This window comes from Aulonocara stuartgranti (genome assembly GCF_965226115.1).
Source record: "Aulonocara stuartgranti genome assembly, chromosome: 3".
Lineage (NCBI taxonomy): Eukaryota > Metazoa > Chordata > Actinopteri > Cichliformes > Cichlidae > Aulonocara > Aulonocara stuartgranti.
The window spans coordinates 79,430,385-79,443,414 of NC_138941.1; the positions used below are offsets into that span (position 1 = coordinate 79,430,385).

General features: G+C 41.8%; 1 protein-coding gene and 1 pseudogene across 2 annotated transcripts in view; both read right to left on the reverse strand.

Annotated features, from left to right (window-relative positions):
* Positions 1-13,030, reverse strand: part of LOC309702921 (uncharacterized protein) — a 153,336-nt gene that overhangs the window by 113,677 nt on the left and 26,629 nt on the right. The gene's annotated exons all lie outside the window — the stretch shown is intronic.
* LOC309702919 (NACHT, LRR and PYD domains-containing protein 12-like) overlaps positions 1-13,030 on the reverse strand; it is a 184,289-nt pseudogene that overhangs the window by 3,414 nt on the left and 167,845 nt on the right. Inside the window, exons 10-12 of the transcript XR_014280846.1 lie at positions 12,316-12,489; positions 11,333-11,500; positions 3,170-3,343 (exon numbers count right to left, since the gene is read on the reverse strand). The product of XR_014280846.1 is annotated as an NACHT, LRR and PYD domains-containing protein 12-like (transcript). The remainder of the gene's footprint in view (positions 1-3,169; positions 3,344-11,332; positions 11,501-12,315; positions 12,490-13,030) is intronic.

A 13,030-nucleotide genomic window follows, 5' to 3' on the forward strand; every position in this document is an offset into this window, starting at 1 on the left:
ATATTGTCTTGATTTCTAACAATGTGAGCAGCTAATGCTAAGTAGTTTGCCGTTATTAGGTAATACTAATTAATCCGCTAATGCTAACAATGTTTTTCTTACATTTTAACAATATGAGTAGCTAATGCTTATACTATTTTTCCTTCCATTTTAACAATGTGATGTGTGTTACCGTTAATAACTATTGCTAATTTGATGTGAATTAGCATTACCAGATAATGCTAACTATTTTCCTTTGCATTATAACGATGTAAGGATTTAATGCCAAGTAGACTGCCATTACTAGCTAATGCTAATTTGACGCGAATTTTACTAACTCTAATGTAATGCTAACTCTTTTCCCTTGCATTATAACAATGTGAGCAGCTAATGCTAAGAATGCTGCTGTTATTAGCTAATGCTAGTTTGATGCGAGTTAGCATTACCCGATAACGCTAAAACTTTTCCCTTCCCTTTTAATAATGTGAGCAGCTAGTGCTAGGTAAGCTAATACTAGCAGCTAATGCTAATTTGATGTGAATCAGCATTGTATTAGTGAGGAGTTAATGTTATTTAGACTGCCACTAGTGGCTAATGCTAATTTTAGCTGAATAGGAAATTAGCTGAATAGGAAATTCAGCTAAAATTAGCAGCTAATGCTAATACCATATTTTATTGCCTGATAACCAGCTAATGCAAAGCAGATTGCCGTTATTACCTAATACTAATTTGAGGTGAATTAGCATTATCCGCTTATGCTAACAATATTTTTTCTTACTTTTTAACAATACGCCATTAGTGGCTAATTCTAATTTGAGATGAAAAACCATTAACAGCTAATGTCCATACTGTTTGCTTTGTAAGAATGACAGAAGGTGATGTGAATTAGCATTATCCGATAATGGTAACTCTTTTCCCCTGCATTATAATGATGTCAGGAGTCAATGCTAAGTAGGCTGCCATTAGCAGCTAAAGGTAATTTGAGGTGAATAAGCACTAGTAGCTAATGCCAATACCATTTTCTCTTGTGTTATAATGATGTGACCTTAATGCTAAATAGGCTGCCATGAGTAACTCTTTTCCCTTGCATTGTAATGATATAAAGGGTCTATGCTAAGTAGGCTCCTATTAGAAGCTAACGCTAATTTGAGGTGAATAAACATTAGTAGCTAACGCTATTACCCTTTTTTCTTGTGTTCTAATAATGTGAGACGTTAATATTGTTCCCAAACAACAGAATGAGAATGAAATATTGATTCTAACAGGGCCCATAAACAGCATTAGCTTAGCAGCATTAGCTTATCAGAGTTTCTATGATGGTCACACAAATCCTTAGCAGAGCAAAGTGGCCTACTTAGCAATAGCTGCTCAAGTTGTAGAAAGCAAGGGAAAACAGTATTAGCATTAGCTGCTAAATGTGCACTTGAGAACAAATTTATTGTAAATTCAGCTGTGAATGTAGAGTTTAAGCTTCCATTTCCAAATGTTAGTTGCTCCTGTCTGCGTCTTTGTCACACACACAGACTGAAATGATTCACAGCCTTGTTTCATACTTCTGTCACTATCACTGTGGACATACAGCATGGGAAACATACACATGGCTTACACTTTATTAGGTACACAGTGGCATCTATCTCAGGTACACCTGTGACCTAAATGATCCTGCAAACAGACTCCTTGGAGACCCCCTACATAAATATCTATGTACTTAGTGTGTCTGTGCGTGAAAATATTCCTTATGTGTGATTGTTTGTGTCTCATCTGCAGGAAACAAACAGGAAGTGAAGGACAGGAAATGTTTCCAGCTCTTCCTCCTCTATCAGAGGACACTCTCCATACCTGAGAGTGTCCAGTCTCCAGCCTTGATCCTTCAGTCCAGCTGACAGCCAGTGTTGCCAACTTAGCGACTTTGTCGCTATATTTAGCAAGTTTTCAGACCCCTTAGCGACTTTTTTTCTAAAGAAAGTCGCTAAAAAAAGACGTGAAAGCGCGTATCGCTTTTACTCTCAACAAGCAGCGGGTGCTGTAACGCAGTCAGTTCTTCTTTTACTCTTATGCTGTTTTGTGGATCACAAGGTTTAAAACTACTTATAAACACACACACACACACAAAGTAACTCCACCAGAGTGCCTATTTCGGGTCACTTTTGCCGGTCCAAGCCCAGGTAAAGGAGCAGGGTTGGAATTGTGACATTAAAAAACAATAATTGCTAAAAGAAATTTAATTTGTAGTTCTAAATAAACTCTAAATACATTTAGGATGTTTTTAACTCACTTTATGTCTCTTTCACGATGTTATTATTACTGGTGGTGGTCAGAGGGCCCGGTGGCGCCTGTGTCCGGCAGCCTCGCCTCTGTCAGTGCGCCCCAGGGCAGCTGTGGCTACAATGTAGCTTGCTATTGCCAGTGTGTGAATGTGTGTGTGAATGGGTGAATGACTGAATGTAGTGTAAAGTGCTTTGGGGTCCTATGGACTAGAAAAGCGCTATACAAATGCAGGCCATTTACCATTTACCATATTTCTCTCTCCAACAACATAGGTTACAATTAGATTAGCATGATCAATTATGCAAATTAGGTGATGACGTCATTTAGCGACTTCTAGCGACTTTTAGGACAGCCAATAGCGATTTTCCTTACTGAGGAGTTGGCAACACTGAGTGTTAACTGCTCTGATTAGCACAGTTCGCAGCTAATACTAACTTGATGTGAATTTTCATTATCTGCTAACGCTAACATCATTTCCCCTTCCTTTTTAACTATGTGAATAGCTAACACTTATGCCCTTTTGCCTTGCATTATAACTATGTAAGGAGTTAATGCTAAGGATTAACTCCTCACTATTAGCGACTAATGCTAATTTAAGGTGAAAATTCATTAGGACCTAATGCCAATACCGTTATGCCTAGCTTTAATACAATGTGAGCAGCAAATGTTAAGTAGGCAGCCGTTAGCGCCTACTGATAAATTAAGGTGAAAACCCATTAGCAGCCAATGCTAATACAGTAAGTAGGTCACCGTCACAGAAACTGCTAATTTAATGTGAATTAGTATTATCCGCTAATGCTGACACGGTTTTCCTTTGGTTTCAAACAATGTGAGCAACTAATCTTAAGTATTCTTAGCAGCTAATGCCAATACGGTTATGTGTTTCCAGCTCTTCCTCCTCTATCAGACATTCTCTCCATACCTGAGAGTTTCCAGTCTCCAGCCTGGATCCTTCAGTCCATCATCCAGCAGCTTCATTCCTGAATCACCTGGATGATTATAGCGCAGGTCCAGCTCTCTCAGGTGGGAGGGGTTGTAGCTCAGAGCTGAGGCCAGAGAAGTACAGCCTTCCTCTGTGATCAGACAGCCTGACAGACTGCAGACACACAAAACATCTCAAGCTGTTTAACAGAGTAAGGTAACAGCCTCCAATATCAGAGTGAAAGCCCCAAACATCAGACAATCCACTGTGAACAGCACTTGGTGATGGTGGGAAGAAGAACTCCCTTTGACACAAAGATCCTCCCAGTGAAAACAGGCTCCAGGAGGAGCATCTACCATGACTGGTTGCAGGGTGAGGGGAAAGAGAAGAGATGAGCTCAGAGAGACAAGAACAAAACACAAACTAAGGAGAGACAAGACAAAAGTTAAGGACATGCAGTAGTGACATATAAAAGCATCAGGAGTGAAAAGAGGGGAGAAGAAAGCAGAGCATCATGGGAGGTCCACCAACAGCCTGAGCCTATAGCAGCATAACTAAGGGATGGTTCAGGGTCACCTGATCCAGCTCGAACTATAAGCTTTATCAAAAAGGAAAGTTTGAAGCTGATCTTCAAAGTAGAGAGGGTGTCTGTCTCCTGAACTCAAACTGGGAGCTGCTTCCACACCCAGTCCAACATAGCCAGGCTTTCTTTGCTGCTCTGACAAAACCTCAAATCCCAGTCAGAGACGATGAGCATCATCACAGTGATGATCATTTCTCTGTAACCCAGGCTTCCTGCTTCAGGATCTGTGCACGCTCACAGAACAAGGAGACCTTTAAACATCATTTCACTAAATGGATGGACTGAGCTCAGCCTACAGATGAACTGGTGCCAGAGATCATAAAGAACATCAGTCAAATTCAACACTTTAGATGGAAATATGAGATTGATGCTGCAGACAATCATGAACCTGCTGAATTCATGAACATCCAGAATGCAGCGAGTGGTAAAATAAAGATCTGACCTCAGTGTGCTCAGTGTTCCTGTCTATTCCTAACATATTCCTAACATGATAGCTGCACTTTAGAGCTCTAAAACTGGAACTGACACATGTTTAAACTCAACATGTCACTCAGTACATTCAGCTCTGACACTCGCCCACAGTCCAACAAAGGAAACATGGAGATCACATCAGTTTGTCACCAAAGTCTAATTTGGAAGAAGAACACATGAGCTGTAGAAAAAGAAGAGACTACGAAAGCCACGGCGTTACACCGTGCACCAGCTGTTGGTCTCTCAGGAGACTACTGGGCGTGGCTGGGTAACCATGGTTACCTGGGAGTTACAGTACATGATATTAATGAAGAGTGGGCGCTGCGTTCTATAGCAAACAATTTGTTATGAGGTAATCAGCTGATCTTAAGCGGAAGCCCTTCACAATAATTGCAAAGCCTTTATTTTGTCCAACTACCATCAGTTCGTCTGTACTGATGGTAACTTAAAGTCACACTAATGCCGTTCAGTTTATATAGTTTATGTAGTAGACGTATACTACAGTACTCTGATCACTGATAGGATAGTAGGGGTGGGTATTATTCGCTTGCTTGTTCTGCATAAGTCTACCGTTATTTACAGGCTGTCGGCCGCTGTTTTTTTTTTTTCCTTTTACTTACTTCTGAAAAGAAAATCTAATTTCTGCCGTTCAATACTGAACAAATTTAAACTTTTTAAAATTATGCAAAATGCAAAATGCTTAGCCGTGTCTCTAATAAAATCGCTGTAACGTCAGAGGTAACGTTCATATGTTGATTAATGGTTTTCTTTCGTTTTTGATGCACTGCAGAATATTTTTATAAAATCCCAGGCCAGGAAAATCTCCATGTTTTTCTGTGTTTTATCTTCAGCTACTTTATGTTAGCTATACTGACGTATGGAGCTAACTGGATATGTAACTTATCTATTCATCTTATTTGTCGTGAATCAGACACACCAGTGTTATCCCTGATATCTCCACTACATTTAATCGTCCTTCAGCCTGTGGCTGCAGTTAGCTGGTCTGCTAGTTAGCCGGTGTGCTATTTAGCTACTGTGCTAGTTAGCCGGTTCGCTAGTCAACTGGTGTGTTAGTTAGCTGGTGTACTAGTTAGACGGTTCGGTAGTCAGCTGGTCTGCTAGTCAGCTGGTGTGCTAGTTAGCCAATGTGCTAGTTAGCCGGTTCACTAGTCAGCTGGTCTGGTACTTAGCTGGCTTGCTAGATAGCCGGTGTACTAGTTAGCCGGTGTGCTAGTCAGCTGGTCTGCTACTTAGCTGGCTTGCTAGATAGCCGGTCTGCTAGTTAGCTGGGATCTAACTCACTAGAACATTTGATGCTAAACTGTCTAAACTGTGTGAGCAGCTTTTGTGGCTGCTCTGTGTTACTCTCTAGCCTCTCTTTAACTCAGTCCTCTCAGTTTTTTCCTTCTTACAAAATAGAAAACCTTCTTTTTCAGCTTCTCCACACCTGAGCTGTGGCTAAGCTACCAGCATGCAGCATGTTGAGTGTGTCTTACTCAATAGTTACACCTGTCACACAGCACAGACTAACAACACTCCACATGTTCACCACTAGGAGGCGCTAAAAGACCACATACAGGGAGATTATCACTAAATGTCTGCTGTGTCTGACGGTGACTTGAGTTTTTACTAACTGGCTACATGAGCAGGATTAGCTGCAGTTCCATCTTTGTAAAAGAGACTCATCAGCAGATTAGAACCAAACAGAAACATTTCTACTTTTTCTGCAGCACCAGCTGAATGCATGGAGCCTAAACTCCTTTACAGCTGGGCCTCATTCACTGACATTAGTCAGATATGACTGAATCTATATCACACTTAAAGCTTTCTGTAAATGAAAGAATCAGTGAAAACGAGGCACTTCAGTCGATTTTAAACACAAACTCTGAACATAACCTGATCCAGACCAGGTTATGGGTTCAGCATCAGTAACCACGGTGATGTAGCCAGGTAGACATCGAGCTAGGACAGAGACAGACAAACATTTATGCTCACAATCACTCCAGTTAACCCAGCATGCATGTTTCTGGACTGTGGGAGGAAGCAGAGAACCTGAAGACAACCTACACAGGCCACACTATCACCTGTTAGGTTTTGTATTGTTGATTGTCATTTATGCTTAGAAACATCTACTTATTAGAGTTTTTAATTAGTTGTAGATTGGTAGAGGTTTGATCCTTGATAGTCTGCAAACTTTGTGTGCATTAGAGAGCACTCTGGGAGCACGAGAGAGGTCGTACCTTCTCTTATTGTTTTATGGTAGGATGAACGTGGCTATATCTGTCTTAGTCTAAGTGCCTTTGGTTTGATGAACTGCTGGACTTTGAGACCAGCAGGTTTAGGGAAGTCTTTATGGACACACACACACACACACACACACACACACACACACACACACACACACACACACACACACACACACACACACACACACAGTATTCTTTGTTCACATGTATACCTATGTAAGATGTTATATGTTAATGACCCTATGCATATTCATGTCACCACAATAAAAGGAGTGCTGTGGGGAACCTGGCTGAGAGTCTTTTTGTTTTTTGCCTGTCCTGTTTGGCTCTTTTGCATCAGAATTGTTGTCTAAAGGCAAAGAAAGATGCCCAACGGATTTACTTTACCAAATTGACCATCCCAGCCTTGCCGTAATGGTCCATTTGATTCACCTTTTATTGTTTATTTTATTTTCACTTGCTTAACACGGGACAGACTTGACTGGGGGAAAGAAGGAGAGAAAGAAAGAGAAAGAGCTGAGAAGAGGGACGGGGGAGAAGGGCAAAAACCAAAAACCAACAGAATGGGCAGAAAAAAAATGCATCTATGGATCACCTGGATCACCTGTTGAGAAAGAAAAAAGAAAACAAGCAGAAGAGAACAAGAGTAATAGAATAAACAACATCACAATGATATATGGGAATATGACAGTAAATACTAAATATTAAACATTATTGTGCAGCACATAAGATCAACAGAACACAGTGTGCTTTGAGGTAGGAGCCAAAAAGGGTGTAGTTTGTGGGTGTGATCACCCGTGTGTACACCTGTGAGCATGGACGCGCTTGTTTTTAAAAGGTTCCTTCATGTAATGATCTGCTAGAGGGTGTGGGGGGGCCACAGCCCCGTCCTCCAGGGCATGAAGCAGGTATGGAGGAGATCCCAGAGTAACAGCCAAACAGGAGGATCTATTGGCGAGCGCTGCTTAGCCTTGCACGCGTTCTTATTTTAAACTTGATCTGGAATTCATTGCAAACTGTTTGTGCAGGATATGAATGACAGGATTTTGTTTTTCTACAAGAGTTAGTAAAAACATCTCCAGTGTGATCCAATCTTCTTGCCAAACATCTGCAGCTTGGCAGTGTATACAGCGCCATAATGACCAGACCTGATTCTTTTGAAAACATCTTTCCACAGGTCTCCACTTCATCAGACATCACCTAGACTCAGAGCTGGATGAGGCCAGCACAAACAGCAGCCTAACGACGAAGATGATGGATCCATGGGGTCAGCAAAGCCAGAAGCAGGGGAGCTGGAGAGGTACCTTTCATGTCACTGGAGGTGTGGATCTGTTGCATGGCGTTCCTCACATCAAGAAGCTGCCGATCAAAATCAGCACAGCTCTTCATCTGGAGCTTGTGAAGGACGTCTCAGTCATGCAGGACTCCTGTTCACTGCTGAACAGTTACAGCTTCACAGAAAGAACCTTGAGAGCAAACTGCTGCTGAAGCTGAACCATCTCCTCACTGAGTGAAGAAAGGGCACATTTAAATATGCAGGAATAGATGCACACCCATACAACTTATGGTAACCTGAGCTGCCTTGTATGAACACATGTTGAAGATGCCTCGTTCTGCTTTCTCTGAGGCTGCTGTGCCATTTGGAGCAAAGATGAATATAAAGTTTCAAATTCAAATTTTTTCAAATTCAAATTCAAATTTTTATTTGTCACGTACACAGTCATACACAGTACGATATGTAGTGAAATGCTTGGACAACTGCTCGTGACCTAAAGAAAACAAAAAAGGAAAAGGCTATGAATAAGATAGGAAATAAATATGAAAAATTAAAAAGGGTAAATTTAACTAGGAAGGAATAAAATATAAATTAAGGTTAAAAATGAAATAACTGTACAACACAAATTAGAATGAAGGGTAAATTTAACTGGGAGAATAAGATAAAATATATAAATTAAAGTTGAAAATAAAATAACTGTACAACAAAATACACAATATAGAACTATATAAGAATGTATGAAGAAATCTAAATATAAATAAATATATACACAATAACAGCAGCTGTACAAGTATTAACTGGAAATGAAGAATATAGTGACCAGTGTTGTGCAAAACCAAAGTCCAGAAAGTCCAGTGTGTGTGTAAGAACCATATGTGTGGGTCAGTACTGTGTGGTGGTGTGATTGAGAGACCGTATCGCCTGCAGGAAGAAGCTCCTCCTCAGTCTCTCTGTGTTGGTCTTCAGGGAGCGGAATCGCTTTCCTGACCTCAGCAGAGAGAACAGTCTGTTGTTGGGATGGCTGAGGTCCTTCACCATCTTCCTGGCCTTGGTCCAGCACCGCCTGCTGTAGATTGAGTGCAGGTCAGGGAGCTCGGAGCGGATGGTGCGCTCAGCTGACCGCACAACCCTCTGTAGAGCTCGTCTGTCCTGCATGGTGCTGTTCCCGAACCAGGTTAAGATGTTTCCCGTCAGGATGCTCTCTATGGTGCAGGAGTAAAAGTTCCTGAGCACCTTGGAGGGCAGTTGGAAGTCTCTCAAGCGTCTGAGGTGGTAGAGACGCTGTCGGGCCTTTTTCACCACGGTGTTGATGTGACAGGACCATGACAGGTCCTGTGTGATGTGAACTCCGAGGTATTTGAAGCTGTCCACTCTCTCCACTGGGCACTCGTTGATGACGGGGGTCTGGTAGTTCCTCTCCTGCTTAGTGCTGAAGTCCACTATCAGCTCCTTTGTCTTACTGACGTTTAGAAGGAGGTTGTTCCTCTGGCACCAGTTCTCCAGTTTACAGCATATCTTGTCACTGGAAATTGTTTGCACTGTTTATATATTTACCGTAATTGTCGGGCTATAAGCCGCTACTTTTTGCACAAGCTTTGAACCCTGCGGCTTTTAGTCAGGTGCGGCTTTTCTATGGATTGTCCGTGATTTTTGTCATATCGTAAGACGATTTGTTTTGTTTGTTCCGCTGTTGTACGGCACTACGTTGCCTGGCGGAAGGGCATGTGATCAGACACACAGTATCGGGGTTCAAGAGTGGTGTGTTGGTCACGTGTCCATCCGCCAGACAACATAGTGCCGTACAAGTAGTGCGAAAAACAATGCGAAAAGCAAGTTATGCTCAACTCCACCGGTGGATTCTGACAGCGTGGAAAAGTGTGAAAACATCCACGATCACCAACAGATTTCGAAGGGCTGAATGCTGCATGATGGAGAGGAGGACACCGCCACGGCCCTTCTGAGGGTGTTCGACTCTGACACTGACAACGAGGATTTCTTTGGTTTTGAAAGTGACAACGAAGGAAAGAAGCTGAGAGTGGATGACGAAGCCACCCTGAGCCTGTTTGTATCCGACACTGGAGAAGAGGACTTTGGTGGTTTTAGTGCGCAGGAAGATGGTGAATGACTGACTTTTCTTCTTGTTAAAGCTGTGTCGCTGCACCTGAGCCTAAAAGGTAGTCCGAATCTATTGTTCTGGTGTGCTGTAGGTTATTGTTATGTACTACATTTGTTACTCATTTATGAAGCACAGTACATGTGTCCTACTTGTAATTACCGCTACTTGTACATATACCTAAAAGGTTATGCAAATATGTACCTGTAACTTGTTTTTCAAAATATTAATAAAAGGGGTGTGTCTCCAAACAGCCATCTCTTTCCTGACAATTCCCTTTGTGCATATTCTCTTACATATGATAAGTCAACATTGAAACACCTGCGGCCTTTAGTCAGGTGCGGCTAATGTATGTACAAAACAGGATTTTCCCCTGATTTTAGCTTGTGCGGCTAATATTCAGGTGCGCTTTGTAGTCCGGGAAATACGGTATATTATTTACTGCAGGTTTTGGTGAAAAAAGCTTCATGTTGTGAAAAACTGAAACCTGGACATTAGAATAGTTGTGCCTTATTTTGTTGATGTTTTTACACATATTCCTGTTGAAAATACTAAAGTTTGTATATTTATTTTTGTTTGATAGCTTTTATTTATAAAATAAATCGGACATTTCAAACAGTTACTCCCTACTTGAGTAGTCTTTTCACCAAGTACTTTTTTACTCTTACTTGAGTAACTTTTTTGACGACTACTTTTCACTTTTACTTGAGTAATAAGATTTTAAAGTAATGCTACTTTTACTTGAGTACAATTTTTGGCTACTCGACCCACCTCTGGTTAAGTGTCCTATGGCACTCAGTGATGATGGTGCTGTGGCCCCACCACCTCCACCTCTTTGTAAAGGAACTAACTGTAATCTGAAGCTTCTAATGGAACTAAGACTTCCTCCACTAGGTGGCAGTGTCTGATGAGAAAGTGTTAGTGGAGCTGGCCTGGAGTCAGAAACAGGAAGATGCAGGATTTGGGCTGAAATGGGGAAAAGTGGTTCGCACTAGTGCCTGAAAGCAAGAAGGTTGTAGGTTGAAGCTTGTTGGCCTTTCTGTGGAGGCTGGATGTTCTCCCACAGTCCAATGAAATGCTGCTTAGGTTCATTGGTGCTTCTACATTGGCTGTAGGTGTGGATGTGAGAGAGTGCTTCTCTGTCTGTTGGCCCTGTGATGGACTCACCTGTGCAGGTGGACCACGCCTCTTGCCCTATGACAGCTGGGGCACAGGCTGCAGCCCTGTGAGCCTAAGCTGAATAAACAGTTAGCAAAAATGATCCATAGGTGGCCTGAAATCCCCCAGTTAGCAGTTTGGTAGATAGCTATGACATGCTGATCCCATCCAGCAGCTGGATTCTACCTGTAAGCTGATCCCTGCTGAGCCAAAGCACTTTTTCATATACAAATTACAACCTTTAATAGAAACCTATTGATCAGCATCTTATTAGCCTGCTGTTTATTGTTAGCACAACTAAAATGTGGTGACTGACCCCAGAATTTGAAGTCGACATTCTGGACTCTTCAGAAAACCCCACAGTGGCTTCACTCCTGAATCCTGCAGGTCGTTTCCACTCAGGTGCAGCTCCGTCAGATGGGAGGGGTTGGAGCTCAGTGCTGAGACAAAAGCGCTGATCTCTGACAGACTGCAGTTGGCCAGTCTGAATAAAGAATGAAAGATGTAAGTTTACTAGACGAAGTGAGCTTGTAATCATTCAGTGTTTCATCATCTGCTCAGAGCTGAAGGAGGTTCAGAATGTAGACCTTCTCATTAATCGGTAACACGATAGTGTTTCAGGGCCACTGAACAGAAACAACAACATCTAGGGGATTGGTCAGGGGTGGAAAACTCTGAGGAAAGTTGTAAAGAAACTATCTTAACTCTTGTGATCAAGTCATACAAAATGTTATCTCCAACACCTTTTTCAGATTGTGACGTAAAGGACCCATGGCACAGCTTTGCATGCACTTGAATGTTTATCAGGTGGTTTAAGGGACCCCAGCTAGGCAGCTTTCGACTGTTTTAAAGTCTCTTTGTGCTGGTTTTCATCTTTGGTAAATGGACTTGTTTTTATATAGAGCTTTTTATACTCCAGCTGAGCGCTCAAAGCATATTTATACAACTTGCCTCATTCACTGACTCATCAAAGCACTTTTTTCTATGCTTTTCCTACACAAGTGCTTTTTATCTAACATTCACACACATTCATACTCCGATGGATGCATCTTGCCCAACATTAGGTATGCAAACTGGAGCAGACGGGCATCGAACCACCACCCCTCTGATTGGTAGCTGCTCTACCTCCTGACACCTGAGCCTAGGAGCTTTGCTTTCTATTGTCAGGTTTGTGTTCACACCGAAATAGTAAGAGAAAGATCGTGTGTGTCCTCATTAGTGTAGGATTTATGTTGGTGTGTGGGACTGTAGCCTGTTAAATGTAATTATGAGAAAGTGCCGCTGTTACTCTATACTGACCTCAGGATGTTCAATCTACAGTCTGGACTCTCTAGGAAAAGACTGAGCTGCTTCATATGCAAAGCCCCCAGGTTGTTTTCACCCAGGTCCAGATGTGTCAGGTGGGAGGGGTTGGTCTTCAGAGCCGCAACCAGATCACCACAGATGGTTTCTGACAAACTGCATCCACACAATCTGAATAAAGAACAAAACATGAAGATCAATTCCTAATTCGTTCACATCTGTACTCATCAGGGAGATTCTCTCAAACATGATCAGACACACTCATCATTCTGTTGTTGTAAAACAAGGTCAAAGTCGAGATAAACTTTATTATTCCCGGGGGGCAGTTTGCCTCGCAGCCAGCAGCAAGTCACCTTCACACCACACAAACCGCCAACAACACAGAATCACGTAAAAGAATTGAAAACGTTAGTAGAACTTAAATCTATTTGTTCATCGTCACATCAGTCTGCTGCTGACATCAAGTCAAATCAAAGCTTAGATACAAACAGCAGGCAGCTCAGACACGAAACATACTCCAAACAGCTGAACACATGATCTAATATTAGAGTAATCACAATGTGTTTGTCTTCTAGAACAAAAAGCTTTGACTCAGTCTGAATAAAGAAAATATAGTCTCACTAAAAATCTAATCAAATGTTTTCCTTTAATCTCTGTTTTAAAGAAAGTCAGAGATTTGTGACTTCATCACAGTCCTGCTTCATCTCACTGC